Source organism: Mobula hypostoma, chromosome 2 (genome assembly GCF_963921235.1).
Source record: "Mobula hypostoma chromosome 2, sMobHyp1.1, whole genome shotgun sequence".
NCBI lineage: Eukaryota > Metazoa > Chordata > Chondrichthyes > Myliobatiformes > Myliobatidae > Mobula > Mobula hypostoma.
Window position 1 is genome coordinate 68,301,486 of NC_086098.1, and position 17,036 is coordinate 68,318,521.

Below are 17,036 nucleotides of genomic sequence, written 5' to 3' on the forward strand. Positions count from 1 at the left end.
TCTGGAATGAAAGAAAATGTTCTCTGAGCTCAGGGGTGTCAGAGTTAAAGGTATTACATATAAAAGAAGTGATTCCTTAAATCATGGATATATTGCCTTGAATAAAGAAGATTAACAAGTGATTTGATTGAGTGCTTTAGTGTTTTGAAAGGAATTGATTGGCCAGAAAAAGAGAAACATTACCCATCTTGGTTTGGGAGGTGGGGATGATGAAGTGAGTATTGGACAAGAGGATGTAGCTTCAAAAACTGCTGCAATCCAAAATAATTTATCAAAAACTCACACAAATAAAAAGTGATAGATGTCTGAAATTCCTGCCCTTAAAAAGAACAGATACCAACTCAATCAATAATTTTAGTGGACAATGATATGCCTGTAGTCCGAGTGCAGATAAGATTCTGTTTCCTGCAATGAATGGGAAAACAGATGTGTGGTGCTTAATGGCCATCCACAATTCCTTGGATTTGTTGAGCACCTTCGTTCCATCCACAAAAAAATTCTGGATTTACTCATAGCCAACCATTTAAATTCCAATCCCCATTCCCATGGCATCCTCTTCTGCTACGATGAATCCTCACGTTGAAGGAGCAACACTTCATATTTCTTCTAGTTAGCCTTGAACCTAATGGCATGAACATTGATTTCTCTGATTTCCAGTAATATTTTTCTTCCTTCCCTTCTCTCTTCAATTCCTCACTCTTTCCCCTCCCTTACCTCTTCTCCTCACCCACCTATGACCTCTCCCTGGTGACACCTCTCCCACCTTTCCTTTCTCCCATGGTCCTCTCTCCTTTCATATCAGATTCCTCCTTCTCTAGCCTTTTACCTTTTCCACCTATCATCTTCTAGGTTCGTACATGATCCGCACCCCCTTCCCCACCCACCTGACTTCACCTATCACCTTCTAGCTTGTACTTCTTCCCCTCCTCTCATCTTGTTATTCTGGTATCTTCCCCCTCCCTTTCCCACCCTGATGAAGGCTCTTGGCCTGAAACGTTTATTCATTTCCATAGATGCTGCCTGACCTGCTGAGTTCCTCCAGCATTTTATGTGTGTTGTCTCAAGATTCCTTGGATGCCAGGCAGAATTCCTGTGTTTTTGAGACAGGGGAGTTTTGAGAAAACAGTCAGGGCCTTGACTTAATGTCATACTTTAAAAACCATACCTCTGACAGTCAAATTTGCACAGAAAATGACAGCCTTGAATTTGTTCTCAACTATCAGTAAATGGATTTGTCTATGATCTCCTGACTTGCTTCACAGTGCTACCATTGAACCAAAACTTGTTACTTTCTTTGTTATTTTATTTATTTATTTATTTATTTATTATGCATATTTAGCTCTATTGCTGATTAATTTTCCAACATGTGAGAAATTTTAGCCTCCTACTTGGAACTAAAAGGTGCATAACTTTGATTTTGAAATCCTTCAGTTTTATCACTGGATAGAATTCTGCAAATATATATGCAGTATTAAGACAAACTGAATCCACAGACCAGAAATAAAGTTTATAACAATTTTATCATTATGGCATAAAGCATTTTATAGAATTGCAGAAAAAAAATCACAGCATATTCTGTAAGGAGGTAATCATCTTGTTGTGGAACATTGAACATAGTACAGCCCTGAGCAGGTTATTCAGCCCACTATGTTCTGCCCATCTTTGCCAATTTATACTATATATAATATATATCCTCTTCCTGTGTAACATCCATATCTCTCCATTCCCATCATATTCATGTCCCTATTTAAAAATCTCTTAAACTCCACAAACTGCCTGCTTTCCACTATTACCCCTTGTAACTCATTCCAGGCCCCTTCACGTTGCCTTTAAAATTCCCCCTTTACAAGCTGGTGTTTGAAGTTTCTACCCTGCGGAAAAGATTCTGACAGTCTGACCTTATCTCTTCCTCTAATAAACTTAAAAATCTCTGTCAGGTCTCCTCTCATCCCCTGACACTCTAGGGAGGACAACACAAGTCTGCCAAGTTACACCCTCTAATCCAGGCAGTATCTTGATACTTTGCACACTCTGCACAATTTCCACAACCTTCCCATAATGGGGTGGCTAGAACTACACATAATATTTCAAGTGCAGACTGACTAAATTTCTACACACAGTAGCTGCAGAATAGCTTCCTTATTCTTATACAGTACTCAATGTCTCTACCAATGAAGCTAAGCATGACATACTCTTTCCTTAACACTTTATCTACCTGCACAGACACTTTCAGTGAACTATGGACATGGGCCCCAAGATCCCTTTATCCCCCAATACTATTAAGGATTCTACCATTAGCTGAATATCTTTGTTTTTATTTGATCTCCCAAAGTCCCAAAGTACCATATGACATCTCACACTAGTCCATATTAAGCTCCATCTGCCGCTTCTCTGTTTGTAGTCCTTTGTTAGCTCTTTACGGTATCCATAATGCTGATGATAACACCAGGCAGCATGGTAATGTAGTGGTTAGCAAACTGCTTTACGGTACCAGCAACCTGGGTTCAATACCCACTGCTGACATGTGGGTTTCCACTGAGTGCTCTGGTTTCCTCCCACAGTTCAAAGATGGTAGGTTAGTTTGTCATTTGTTTTGTGATTAGTCTAGGATTAAAATGAGGAAATTGCTGGTCAGCGCGTCTCAAAGGGCCACGTTGCAGCTCAATAAATAAATAAATAAACAAAAACTCCATCAATCTTGTTACCATTTGCATACTTATTAAGAGCCATCAAACGTCCCTCGTGTGATAACCCCTTCATTCCTGGAATCATCCTTGTGAACCTCCTCTGGACCCTCTCCAATGCCAGCACATCTTTTTTAAACCATTCACAATACTCAAGGTGAGGCCTCAGCAGTGCCTTACAATACCTCAGCATCACCTCCTTGCTCTTGTATTCTGGACCTCTTGAAATGAATGCCAACACGGCATTTGCCTTCCCCACCACTAACTCGACCTGCAAGTTAATCTTCAGGGTGTTCTGCACAAGGACTCTCAAATCCCTTTGCATCTCAGATTCCTGGATTTTTCCCCATTTAGAAAATAGTCTGCACATTTGTTTCTGCTTCCAAAGTGCATGACCATGCATTTTTCCAACATTGTATTTCATTTGCCACTTTCTTGCCCATTCTTCTAATCTGTCTAAGTCCTTGTGCATGCTCTCTGTTTCCTCAACACTACCTGCCCCCCCACCAATCTTCCATACAATCTGCAAACTTGACAACAAAGCCATCTATTCCATCATCTAAATCATTTATCTACAGCATTTTAAAAAAATGGTCCCAACACCGACCCTTGCGTATCACCACTAGCGGCAAATGGACCCCTGCGGAACACCAGTATGACTTCTATGGGCAAATCATTTCCAAGTCCAGTTTTAATTTATGCTGGATCACATGCACCTTTATCTTCTGAATCAACCTACCATGAGGGATCTTATCAAATGCCACGCAGATTACAAATATTGCCTTACCCTCATCCAGCTTCAAAACCTGAGCAAGTTTGAAAGAGATGAACTGCCTCAAGTAAAACTATGCTGACTGACCCCGAACAGGCCATTCCCTTCCAACTGTGCATTGATCCCATCCCTCACAGACCTATGATTAACTGGATTATCCCTACATTTGCTACTCTCCATTCCTTCAGGACCTTGTCTGTTGCTTGTGAAGACACGGAGCTCTTTGTCAAAGCCCCAGCAATCTCCTCACTTCCTTCTTACAATATTCTGACAAATATGCTCTTGGGCCCTGGGTACATTAGCATCTTAATGCATTTCAGAAGACACAGCACTACCTCCTCCTTAATCTCAAAATGCCTCAGAATATTAGCATGCCCCACTCTGCCTCACTGTCCTCCAAATCCTTCTCCTCAGTAAATACCAACACAGCATATTCAGTTAGTACCTCATCCTCTTGCTGTGACTCCATGCACAAATTCCCTCCATTATCATCAAGTGAACCTACCTTTACTTATTCATCGTCTTTGGTATGCTGTGGAATGCTCTTCCACAGACTGCAGTAGAGGCCAAGATCATGGGTATATTTAAAGCAGAAGTTGATAGTTTCCTGGGTGGTCAGAGCGTCAAAGGATATGGCGAGAGGGAGGAGTATGGGACTTGAGTGGCATTCGGGATCAGTCATGATGGAATGGTGGAGAAGACGCGATGAGCTGAATGGCCTAATTCTGCTCCTATATCTTATGGTCTATGGTTTTATGGTATTCTCCTTGATCCTTATTTCTAAGGGCATTTTATAGCCCCCTCTAGCCTTCTTAATCACCTGCTTGAGTATTTTCCTGCTGTCTTTATACTCTACAAGGGCCCAGTCTGATTTTAGCTTCCTAAATCTTTGTATGCTTCATTTTACAGTGCCTATAAAAAGTATTCACTCCCCACTCCTGAAAGTTATCATGTTTTATTGTTTTACAACATTCAAACACAATGGATTTAATTTGGCTTTTTTTGACACTGATCAACAGAAAAAGACTCATGTCAAAGTGAAAGCAGTTCTCTACAAAGTGATCTAAATTAGTTACAAATATAAAACACAAAATAATTGATTGCGTAAGTATTCACCCCCTTTGATATGACACACCAAATCATCACTGGTGCAGTCAATTGGTTTTAGAAGTCACATAACTAGTTAAATGGAGATCACCCTGTGCAATCAATTGAATGTAGTAAAAATACGCTGTATCTAGTTGCTCCAACTGCTGGTGAGTCAAGATCCTAGCAAAAACTGCACCATGAAGACAAAAAAACACTCCAAGCAATTCTGCAGAAAGGTTATTGAAAAGCACAGGTCAGGAGACGGATACAAAAAAAATTTAATCATCAAGAAATGGAAAGAATATTGCACAACTGTAAATCTGCCTAGAGCTGGTTGCCCTTAAAAAATGAGTGACCGTGCAAGAAGGGGACTAGTGAGGGAGGCCACCTCCCATCAGGCCACAAGAGCCTGATGACAACTCTGGAGGAGTTATAAGCTTCACTAACTGAGATAGGAAAGACTGTGCATACAACAACTGTGCCTGAGTGCTTCACTAGTCACAGCTTTATGGGAGAGTGGCAAAGAGAAAGTCATTGTTTTTTTAAAAAAAGCACATGAAATCATGGCTAGAGTTGCCAGAAGGCCTAAAGGAGACTCTGAAGTTAGCTGGAAGAACGTTTTATGATCTGATGAAACCAAAATTGAGCTTTTTGGCCATCAGACTAAACACTATGTTTGGCATTAGCCAGGCACTGCACATCTTCAAAAATACGCCTTCATTACCGTGAAGCATGGTGATGGCTGCATCATGCTGTGAGGATGCTTCACTGCAGCAGGCCCTGAAAGGCTTGTGAAGGTAGAGGGTAAAATAAATGCAGTAAAATACAGGGAAATCTTGATGATAAACCTGACTGGGTCTTCAAGCGAACTATGACTTGGGAGAAGATTTGTTTTCCAGAAAAACAATGACCCCAAGCATGAAGCCAAAGCTACACAGGAATGGCTTAAAAACAACAGTTAATGTCATGGAGTGGCCAAGTCAGAATTCAAACTTCAATCCAATTTAGAATTTGTGGCTAAACTTGAAAAGGGCTCTTCACTCACAATCTCCATGCAATCTGATAGAGCTTGAGCAGTTTTGTAAAGAAGGGTGGGAAGAAATTGCAGTGTCCAGATGTGCAAAGCTCACAGAGACCTATCCACACAGACTTCAAGGATGTAATTGCTGCCAAAAATGCATCTACGAAATACTGACTTGAAGGGGGGTGAATAATTATGCAGTGTATTATTTTGTGTTTTATATTTGGAATTAATTTAGATCATTTTGTAGAGATATGTTTTGACTTTGACACAAAAGAGTCTTCTTCTGGTGATCAGTGTAAAAAAAAAGCCAAATTAAATCAACTGTAATTTAATGTTGTGAAATATGAAAATATGAAAACTCCCAGGGGGAGGGTGAATACTTTTTGTAGGCACTGTATATCCTGACTAAAATTAAGACCTCTCAGGGTATTCAACATTACATTACCTTACCATTCTTACCCTTATTCCTTATATGCCGTTCATGAACTCTGGTCAGCTAGTTTTTAAATAACCCCCACATATCAAATGAGGACTTGTCATACAGCAGCTGCTCCCAATCAATGCCTCTTCACCCCTGTATTATTTTGTTGTAATTTATTCCCCCAGTGTGGTGCCTTTCCACAAGATGCAATATTATCCTCACTCATAACTATTTTACAGCATCATGAGTTGTGATCACTATTCCCACAATGTTCACCCACTATCAGGTCTGTCTATCAAGTGACCTGGGCCGGATCGTTTCCCAAAACCAGGTCCAGCACATTCTCTCCTCTCAATGGACTCTCCATATATTGTTTCATCAATGCCTTTAGATACATTGAAGAAATCCTGCCCCATCTAAGCCTCTGGTATTGAGGACATTCTAGTCAATATCGAAGAAGCTGAAGCTCCCCCATTATCAGAGCCCTGTTGTTTCTGTATCTTTCCATAATCTGTCTACTTTTCTGTTCCTTTGCTTCCTGATGGCTATTTGAGGACCTACAGCCCTTCTTATTACAGTGCTCCACCCAAGTTGTATCTGTGGATGAGCCCTTCAGTGTATCCTCTCTGAATATTGCTGTGATATTCTGTCATGTCTAAAACAACAAAAAATAGGAACATTGAGTGGCCAGTCCTGTCCAACAGGCTTCCAGGTCTTTGTAATAACAACAACATTGTAATTCCATGTACTGATCCTGGCTCTAAGTTCATCCTTCTTACCTATAATGCTTCTGCATTGAAATAAACAAATTCAGCCTTTCAGTCTCACCTTGTTTATTAGCCTGTCCCTTGCTTCCTTCTTTTCAATCTTAGTTGTCATGCCATCTTTCTTGCACTCAGCCCTACCACCTGTTGCCATGTTTCCCAAGCCCTGCCGTTCTAGGTTAAACCCTCCTGACTAGCACTAGCTGTCAAGATTGTACTAGCTCAGGGTGAGAGCTATTCAGCCCATCCCGCTCCCTCGCCTTTCTGCAGAGCTCGGCACATTGCTCGTTTAGATACATTCAGGCAGAGTTTTGTTCAAAGTACAAAGGCAGCATTCAGATTTCATTTTTGAGAAATAATTTTTAAGATGAGGAAAGGACACATTTCAATATTGGTTTTTGAAATACTATTTTAAATGCATTTCTCAAATGTACGTGTATGACGTTAAACCAATGTAAGTAGATATTAAATGCCAGCTTCTCTACTGCCACTGTTTTGACTTCACAACAGACATGTGGAATCCTTTTGTTTTCTGAAAGGGCTCCTGCTGTCCTCATTTCCCTTATCAAGTGAGATCAGGCCACTGTCTGAAAGTGTGAGGGCAACAGCTTGTGGACTCGGGTGATCATATAGGCTTCAAGAGAATGTGCCTCTCGGTGGTACAAGTTGAACATGTAGGGGTTCAGCTTCACTCTTCCCTGCACTGAAAAATCCAAGCTGCCATTTTTTTTTAAGCAGACTGTAAATGATTTCTATTCCTTGGTTCACAGAACATCCGATGCGGTGCCCAATCAGCTGAAAACCTCCACAGACGTCATTAGTTGTTTTGAGCACTGGTGTCTGCAGCTGCTCGGAAAGTGGAGCTTCCATTAGAGCAGCTCTATTGATTTCTGAATTAAAATGCACGAGGGCTAGCAGCAGACCCATCAAATGACAGACACAGCTGAGGAGAAAAGTCACCTTTTTATTGAACTAGCACTTTGTCGTTGGATTGGCTTTTTATTTGCTCTGGGAGACGGGTAGAAACCGCAGACCTCTTTCTCGGGCTGTTGGATGTGAGAGTCAATCAGCCATTTGTGGAGGTGCTGTGAGCATGCTTGCCAGTCAGGCAGTGAAGCACGGGTAGTTCCGCCCAGACGTGTGCCTTGCCATTTTCATTTTAATCAGTTTGATCAGGACGTCTGCTGATTCATTTTGCAGGACGGCCCCTTGAGAGCCAGGGTGGAAGCCTAAGGCGAGCCACTGTTGCATCATTGCAGCATTCCATATCAGCCAGACTGCAGCAAGCGCGGATTAAAAACTAGCATTTAAATCAAAACCCACCCTGATACAGTGACCACCTCCCTGACACCATCCAGATCAAAATCTAAAACAAGGCAGTTCTCAACAAAGGTTAGAAAAGGATACCACACTGCTTCAGCAACCAAGGTGATACTTTGTAATAAAATTCATCATCACTCATAAAAGCAGAAAATTCAAATATAAAAATTAACTTGCCCATTATACCTGCTTAAGTCAAAATGTGTGATTTTCAGAACTGACAACCTTATTATTCAGTACCTCTTATTATTGATATTATTCTGCTCTTGGTTGCCATGGCCACATAGCAAGAGACATTCAATTTTCTGTGTTCCATCATCATTATCTATGAGGCCATCTGTTGTGGAAAATGAATTCAGCCTCATTTGCATGACTGATAAGCGTTTTTTTTTTATCTATTTAACAGAAGGTCATATGCCGGGGATTTGAAGCTGGTAAAAATATGTGAAAAAAGCCTATCGAGAGGATGAGTGGGAGTGTGTGCATTAGTGGATGTATGAGGAAGTATAACAGATCCCTTAGGCCTGGTAGCCTATCGTGCTGCATTTGTCATCCTTGCCAAGGCGACATTTTTACCTAAGCTTCTGCACAGCGAAGAGTGCTGTTCCCTGCAGTCTGATTGAAGTCAGTATTTTGCTCATTGTGGTGGGTGTAGTTTGGTTTACTCTTTTTTTTTGCTGTTCCCAGTCTTTTTTAAGTAGACTGCTAGCATTCAATTATTTCTAATATGGATTTGATGACATTCATTTCTTTCTAGTTGTGATCTGTGCTGTGTTTTAACAACTGCATTTGGTAAGGAAAGAAGGGATAACATAGGCACTGCAGTCAGTGATTTATTACAGATTTATATTTGGGTGATGATTTAAAAAGAGCTTACATATAAATGTGCGCTCTGAGAATTTGCTGCGCAGTGCCCTTTTAGTTCATCTACTGAATCAACTGGTTCGGACTTAAGTTGTGGTTTCTGGTTACTAATGACTGCTGTAGCTGCTGACCTCTCTGATTCTATACTCAGTCATCTTACTGCGAATCTTCCGGTAAAAGTTAGCCACTGATCGGTTATTTGTTGGACATATGCAACTAACACAAAGTCAGGATAGAGGCTTGAAAGTAGTGTAAGTTGTTAAGTTGCTTGCACTATAGTTTCTGAGGCTTAACTTACCATCAGCAATATATTATGCTTTCAAATAGTATATATATACATACACACACTTCCTTAATTTACATACATGGAAAAGAAAATAGACTTGGTGGATTTAGGCCAAATACGAAAAAGAACAACCTTGACCTAGATGCCAAAATTGTTAAAATTGTCCTACTTGGATGTTCACAGAATTAGTTTATGTGCTGCAATGTTTTGATGTTTCTAAATCAAGGTAAACATATTTAAAACAATCTGGAAGTTTGCCAGAACCAGGAAAAGCAGCATTATTTGGAATACATTTCTTCTTTTAAATCTTCTCGTGTCAGCATTGCCTATCAGAGGTTGAAGAATCCTTTTTCCAAATTCATTATTACTTTAAAGATCCTTTATTATTCTACTTTGTGAAGCTACTCAGCACTTTCAAACATTAGTACACTGCAGAGTCAGAATATTAATTCAGATAGTTAAAAGTTTAGTTTTGATAATGTGATCCTATTGTGTTTTTTTTTGTGCTGCATTGGATCCGGAGTAACAGTAATTAGTTCTCCTTTACACTTGTGAACTGGAAGTGACATTAAACAATCTTGAATCTTGAATAAGATTCAGGATAAAACAGAAAGTACTGTGCAATGCTTCTCTGCCACATTTCCCCCAATTTATGGTGCCTTTCTTTCACTTATCGGTTAATATTTTGTTTTAACAGCATCCTGTTTTCTTGTAAGAATTCTGTGATTGCAGCTTTTGTTTTAACTTAGGTAGCAATCTACTTTCTAGTAATTTTGATAATAGGCTTCTTTTGGGATATGTTTCTGATTTTTCTGTCAGCACCAGGAGCTGTCCATAACTGGTATTCTGAGCTCTGATTGACCCCCTACTGGCTAACAGGCAGACTGAGAATGACTCTTTAGCTTTATCTTACTTATCTTCATGTTGATCTGTTAGCTTGTTGTTTTGGGAACTTGAAATATATTCAGCATGTGCCTTGTTTTTGTAGTTGTACAAAATGTTTTATTAAGTCCTACCTGAGTGTGGTATTTGAAAACAACTAACTTACTTTCCTTAAACACAAGAAATTCTGCAAATCCTGGAAATCCAGACCAAAACACTCAGTATGCTGGAGGGACTCAGCAGGTCAGGCAGCATCTATGGAAATGAACAAACAGTCGACGTTTCAAGGCAAGACCCGAAACGTCGACTGTCTGTTCATTTCCATGAATGCTGCCTGACCTGCTGAGTTCCTCCAGTATGTTACTTGAAATTATTTTCCAGGTTTTCTATTCAAACTTTCAAATGCAATATAAGGAGAATTACGTTGAATAATTTGAAATGGTTTATGAAGATACTAACATATTAGCAGAACAGTGTTAATTATTTCTGATTATGATCTCATTGTTGATTTTGAATCAAAAGGTACTGTTTTATCAGGTATTTCAGATATTACTATTATCTGTAAAACTGCAATGAGAACATATTAAATGTTAAACATTTAATGTTCAACATAACATTTAGGATTGTTCTGGGAAAGCAATATTTTTGTACTGTTTACAATTGTGGATATTGGACTTTCATAAATTATATACCTATAGATTTAGATTAATCACTTAGTTGACAATAAGAAGTAGCACATGTGTTTTAAGGTGCAAAGGAAATTTAGTTCTTAAGGATTTAATCTAATAACTCAGAGACTTCATCCAATTTAAAAAGTAATGATCCGAAGCAGATCACCCATATATTATTACTATAATCTGCAATGGTCTCTAAAGCTCCAAACTCTAATTTTCATTTTGCAGTTGATGTTTTATGATATATAAAAAAATAAATTTGTGTTCCACTTTGTGAAAAAGTGTTTGAAAAATGCTGAAGTTTTAATTTTAAATTGAGAGCTTAATGAGTATTTCTTTTTGGTCAGGTCTTACATTCAGCCTTCCCCTGTATTACATTATATACAGCAGTGCACACAATACTAGACACACACAGCTCCAGAGATTCAAGGACCCATGGGTACCGTATTAGTAGCACAAGGTATACAACCTCAAACCATGGTCTAGTAGAATCGACCACAGAATTGATGACAGTGTTAGGAAACACTTGTCACGTTTGCTTCCATTGTTCTGTTATCCATGAAATTTCGGCCACACATTTTGATTTGGATGGAATACAACTTTGCCTGATCTAAGACTGTGGCTGAGGAAGAGGTAAGTCAGCAATATGCTAGTGATTTTAAATTGCTGCAGAAGGATTGTCTCTTAAGGGAGCTCATATTCGATGCATGCTACATAGCTAGGCTTTCTGCAGTCTCTTGTCTGTCTGATGCCCTTAAGCTGAGCTTGTGTTTGATTCAGCAGCCTTTGCAGAATATGTAGGCTTATTATTTTGTTCCTCGTTTTATTGTTCCTTTTATGTATGAATTTGCAGTTTCTGTATTGGCCTGTTGATATTTCTACCAGGACTAATATCACTTTTGTCCATGTGGCATTGCTATTAGCATACAGATGAACTGTGCTGGTCTTCGGGAGTTTTCATAAAAGGCAGACGTCCAGGTAAAACGTGCAATTAGAGAAATGGGAAAACTATTGAGGGGTGGTAGAAATCAAGGCCATTGCTGAAGTTTATTGTTGTGGGGAAAGGCTAGCAGTCCTCTAGGCGAAGCACTGCAGTATGGAGGGCTGGGTATTTTTTCTATGCTTTTGAGTTGTTACCCTGGTAGTCTCAGGCCTAGTTAGGAGTGCAAAATCTGACTGCAGTGTAAAACAAGTCCCGGCTATCTGACTTCTTTATGTTTAGTGTTTCGTTGAGGATCCTAGTAAGGTAATTTTTTTCAGTCCTTTTTTTTAATGGCAGAGCTCTGATTTAAAGTATGCATTGAATGTCAATTTAAAAGTTGTTACTACTTGGAAAATGTAAGAAAGTTGCAGATTTTAATGACGATGCAGATGCTGATGGTTTCTTGAACAGCATTTTTTTTAAATGTAAAGCATCAGTTAAGTAAGTTTTAGTATTTATGAACTACATCCGTGAATACACATAGCATTCCAGAAGTCACAGCATTTCTGCTTTAGTGAAAGATAGAACAGAATGTTTTTCTATTGAAAGGATTATTTGATATTTTCTGTATCTTCAAAATTGTTTCTTTATTTTGCAATTATAATTTGATGTGGTACTGAATATTGGTAGTGTACATTTGATCTCCACATAAACACACAAAACAACTAAGGGTGAGAAAAAGGACCAATTACCGTGACAGTAAAATGGAGTATTGGGAGGCAGCAGGTTGGGGAGCTTTCTGGCAAACTTTTGCTCAAACGCTGAGTAGTGGAAGTAGAAATATATTTTGCATAGAGAAATAAGCTGCTGGATCCTTCTTCATATGTCTGTATTTACTTATTTTAAATATTCAGGATGGAAGTTAATCTGGCTTTAGTTTAATAGAATTAATTTAAGAACGATGTAGTTAAAGAACTGCCCAGAAAAAAAATAGGAAGCCTGCTTAACTATACTGCAGCTAATTTGAAACAAAATACAGTTTCCATAAATGTTCCATAAATTTCCATAAATACAATTTCCATAAATGTTTGATCTGTAATAGAAATAGTTATCTTTACATGGTAATAGTATAGCTGGTCTGGTTTGTGGCAATTGGTTATGTAGAATATTCTGCATTCTAAGATAAATTGTTGCATTTTAAGTAATCCTGCATGTGTCAAAATAAATGTCTATTGGATTAAAAATACTATTATTTTGTACATCTTCCTCATTGGCTATGAATAAATGGATTAGCAACATGAACTTTTATGAAGCCAAGGGGGAAGATGGTGCACCAAAACTGAAAGCAAATACATTGTTGGTTGAAACATCTCCTTATCATGAGCATTCCTAATTTACAAGATTACAAAATTGCAGAAATATGTTGACAGGGAAAATCTAGCAAATGTAAAGAACAAGTGACATTATGTATAAAACTGTTGTGCGATGGAGATATTGTACAGCTTTTGTATTTGAACTTCCGAATACAGTATGTAAAAACTGACTGTGTTAGACATCTGTATTGTGAAATGAATCGAACTGCCTCTGCACATTCCTAAAGAGACTGCATCTATTTTTGTTTCTGATTCCATGGCATGTATTTTCACTGTAAGGAAAAGGATCAAAAGCACACAACATAATTCTTTTAAATGTTATCCTCAGCATTATTCTAAAGCGAGAAAGTTTCCTAGCACAGTGGCTTCTTCGAATGTTTTCAAAGCAATGCAAAGTATTTTTCACTTTTTGATTAGGTATCTCACTTAAGTCTTGTGAACAGTAATGGCTTTTCAGTAAACTTGAAGCTATAATCTGAAGATGTTTAAAAAAGAATATATATTTCAGTATTTTCTATTTGCTATCATTGTATTTCTATTTCTTGTACTAGAAGCAAGCTTGTGTTGGTGATTTGATTATGTTCATAAGGGAAAGGCTTCACTTTGAAATGACTGCATACTCTAGCTATTTGGATGGATTATTCTCCAGTGGCTGAAACTTTTCATGTAAATTCATAGGCTGTTATTAAATGTTGTTCACTTTCTTTAAATCTATTTTGCTTTCATTTTAATCTCATAAAATTGTCAGATGTACACCTTTAGTTCTGTGTGGCCCGAATATTCTTTGTATATTTCCAAATAAGCAACATCCTTTTAATTACAAACTGAAATGAACTGAATAATAAATGTATAATAGATCCATGTGAAAAAGCTGTAATGTATTTTATTTTGTAGATATGAGTTTAATTTCATCAATGCAAAGATTGCAAAGTACCACTTTTGTGTTTTTCAGGGCCAAGAAACATAAAATTATCTACATTATATAGTGAGAAAGTTTTATTTAATTTCCACATGTATAAGCTACATGAGTGACACTCGTTCCCACATTCAACTTCGTATGTTAATTAGTACTTTTCGTGTTCTTCTTTGTTGTTCTGAATATGCTTTGTATGATGCTGTCTGGACTGTTGTTGAATGCCATGTCATTATTCATTTTCTGTTTCCAGAATGTGAATAACTTTTACAAATTATTAGGTTGTTATGCATGAGCTATTTAGATCCCAATTCTCCCTACTCCTGGTTATCCTTCTGGAGCCAAAGTAACATGGAGGGTCATTGAACTAAATAAATAATTTCAGCTAATTCCCCAAAATTATAATTTCCAAACAAAGTTTTATTTATAAATGAGAAATATAGAACTATGTATGTCTCAGTGTCAGTGGCTGGGAGAGGCTTCATCGATTTCACTGAGCAGCAGGAAGTGCGGAAAACTGTAGCTGGGCACTCTACATCATGATTTAAATCCTCCTTACCTAGTAGGAATGAAGCAAGGGAGACAATAAGATTTACAGTACTCCCTTACCATTCTATTTTTATATTGAAGTGATTGTTTCTGAATGTTTTCAGAGTAATTAAAATGAATTCTGAGGTGGGCAATTACCCAAGAGAATTATGATTCGAATGTGATGGTAGTGGTAGAAGTTGGATCGGGTATGATGTTAGGTTGATGACAAAAGCTGCATCAGTCCTGCCACAAGATAAGCAGTGTCTGAAAAGTTGGAGGTGGGGCCACATAGTTTTGAATATCTTGCCCATTTCACAATGTCTGAGGTTAAGCTAACCATGATTTAAGTCAATTTTGGGGATGGGGTGGGGGGTGGAATCATTGATGTGACAGATTGTGTACCAATCTATGCAGTTTCCTGCTGCAGATTTTCTCCTTACTGAAACAAGTGACCACCATTTGTGGTGAGAGCTGAATGTCACCAACATCTTTGAACCTTCTTGCCTCAGCACTGGCATTGACTACATCTTCATCTCCTCTCTGTCAGAAATGCCCAGCTGAAGACAGCAGGCCACTAATCTTCTCTAAAGTAGAAACCATTCTGGACATTGTCAATAGATGCTGGCAACTGAAGTGAAAGACCTCTGGCAGTTAATCCAACAGTAGGGAATTGGTTTGTCTAGGCCCAACTATCATGTGAAAATCACCGGTAGATGATGTAAGGAAAACAGGAAAGACAGGAAACACTCAGCAGGTCAGGCAGAATCTGTGGAGTAGATTCAGGAAATAATATTGCAGGTTTGCTCATAGATTATGCATGTCTCTTTCTGTTTTACTGGCGGTATCTGCCAAACTTGGAAGATGAGACATGTTTCCTCTTTGGAAAGTCCAAATGATATCTGGAATTTAACATTTCAATTGATGACATCTCTCAACAATCCCAGTGGATCTAAGAAGCAGAAGGGTACTAATAGACTTGTGAAAGTCAGAAACATCACCAGCATCTTTTATTTAATGTTCTAATATTGATCAGTCTGTGGTTTACCAGCAATATGCCTAAGTTTGGAAGAGTTGTTTCACAGCACTCAGCATGACATGGCATTAGAGTTGAAAGAGTAGAGGAACAAGAGGAGTCATCGTTGAAGAAAAACTATAGTGGGAGAGATGATCTGAAAAAAGATAGGAAAGAATTTTTCTAATACAAATTTCCTCTCTTGCTTGTAGACCAGCCTCTCTCAACACGACACTTGTTTTATCTATAGTTTACCAATAGAATCAATCACAGGTAGATCTTTGGAATTATTCATGGTACTCCTACTAGCATGGTGTAGCTATTTAATGGACAATATTTTAACAGCATCAGTTTTTTAAGGCTGCGGATTTTTCAGCACACTCTTCTCTCTTTTCTTTATCGACTGTCTTCTCCTATCTCAATTTTTGCTTTACTTTGAACCAACAAACAAATCCTGATTAGTGTGGCAGAACCTTAACCGAAAAGCTTGTTTCAAATAATAAACTAAATGAAAAGCAATGAATTAATGGAAGCGATTGCTGGTTCTCTTGATCTTTCTTAAGCTGCACAATGAAACTTGAGTGACATCATCGCACAGTAGGAAGGGCCATGCTTCAGAACTTTAGGAATCCAAGTTCAATTCTGACCTTTTCCTCATTGTCTGTGTGGTGTTCTCAATCCTCCCTGTGATCATGTGGGTTTTCCCTGTGTGTTCCTGTTTCTTGCCATGTCTCAAAGACAGGTTGGCTGGTCGTTTTACTGATCACTTAAAATTGCCACATGTATGTGGGTGAGAGGGAGAATCTGGGGAGGAGTTAATAGGAATACAGTGGAATAGATTCTTCTAATGGTTGCTAGATGGTTGGCATGAACATGGTGCCATGACAACATTCTCGTGTCCGTTTCCATGGGACACTTTTTGTTCTCCAAAACAGTGCTGGTGAAATATTTCCCAGGAAATCAGAATTTGAATTACACAATTCTTGTCCAAATCAAGTTTTGTAATATATTTCTATTATCTATCTGAGCACAATGCAAAAAATTCAAAGTGGCTATTTTATCTTTACAAAACTTCAGCTTTATGCGTGGTTTTGATAGTCGTAATTGGAACTTGGTTTCAATATTTTTTTTCCATGAAATGTGCAAGGGTTTCTGAAGACCAGGTTTATTTCCAAAGGATATCCAAAAAAAAAGTGCAGAGTGGAGCAACACATTGAGCCACTATTTATAAATTTCCTTCCAATAGTTATTTGTGCAACTAAATGAAATCACCAAGTCAATATGTTTTGCAATGGGTTTTCAGTTATAACCTCTGGAGCGATAATTTCCCAGATGCAGTGACTATACAGTTGCCCAAGCATAAAAAGACCTAAACAGTACTGGAAATCCTGATGACTGCCCAACATGCTTTTCAATATTAAGGGAGGACAAAATTAAGTTTGGATGTATTTCCTCTAGTGGTTATTGATCAGTTGATATTTTCTGTCAAAACTAATATAAACAAT

At 38.3% G+C, this 17,036-nt stretch overlaps 1 protein-coding gene across 11 annotated transcripts in view; it reads left to right on the forward strand.

Annotated features, from left to right (window-relative positions):
* The first annotated feature begins 8,499 nt into the window (after positions 1-8,499).
* Positions 8,500-17,036, forward strand: part of LOC134340857 (myelin transcription factor 1-like protein) — a 441,621-nt gene continuing 433,084 nt past the window's right edge. For 5 of the 11 annotated variants that reach the window (XM_063038433.1, XM_063038472.1, XM_063038480.1 and 2 more), the window contains exon 1: positions 8,500-8,719. The gene's annotated coding sequence lies outside the window, so the exon portion shown is untranslated. Of the gene's footprint in view, positions 8,720-11,086; positions 11,414-11,543; positions 11,578-11,703; positions 11,759-11,974; positions 12,027-17,036 lie in introns of those variants that run through there. The other 6 variants (XM_063038438.1, XM_063038459.1, XM_063038455.1 and 3 more) reach the window with 5 other exon arrangements.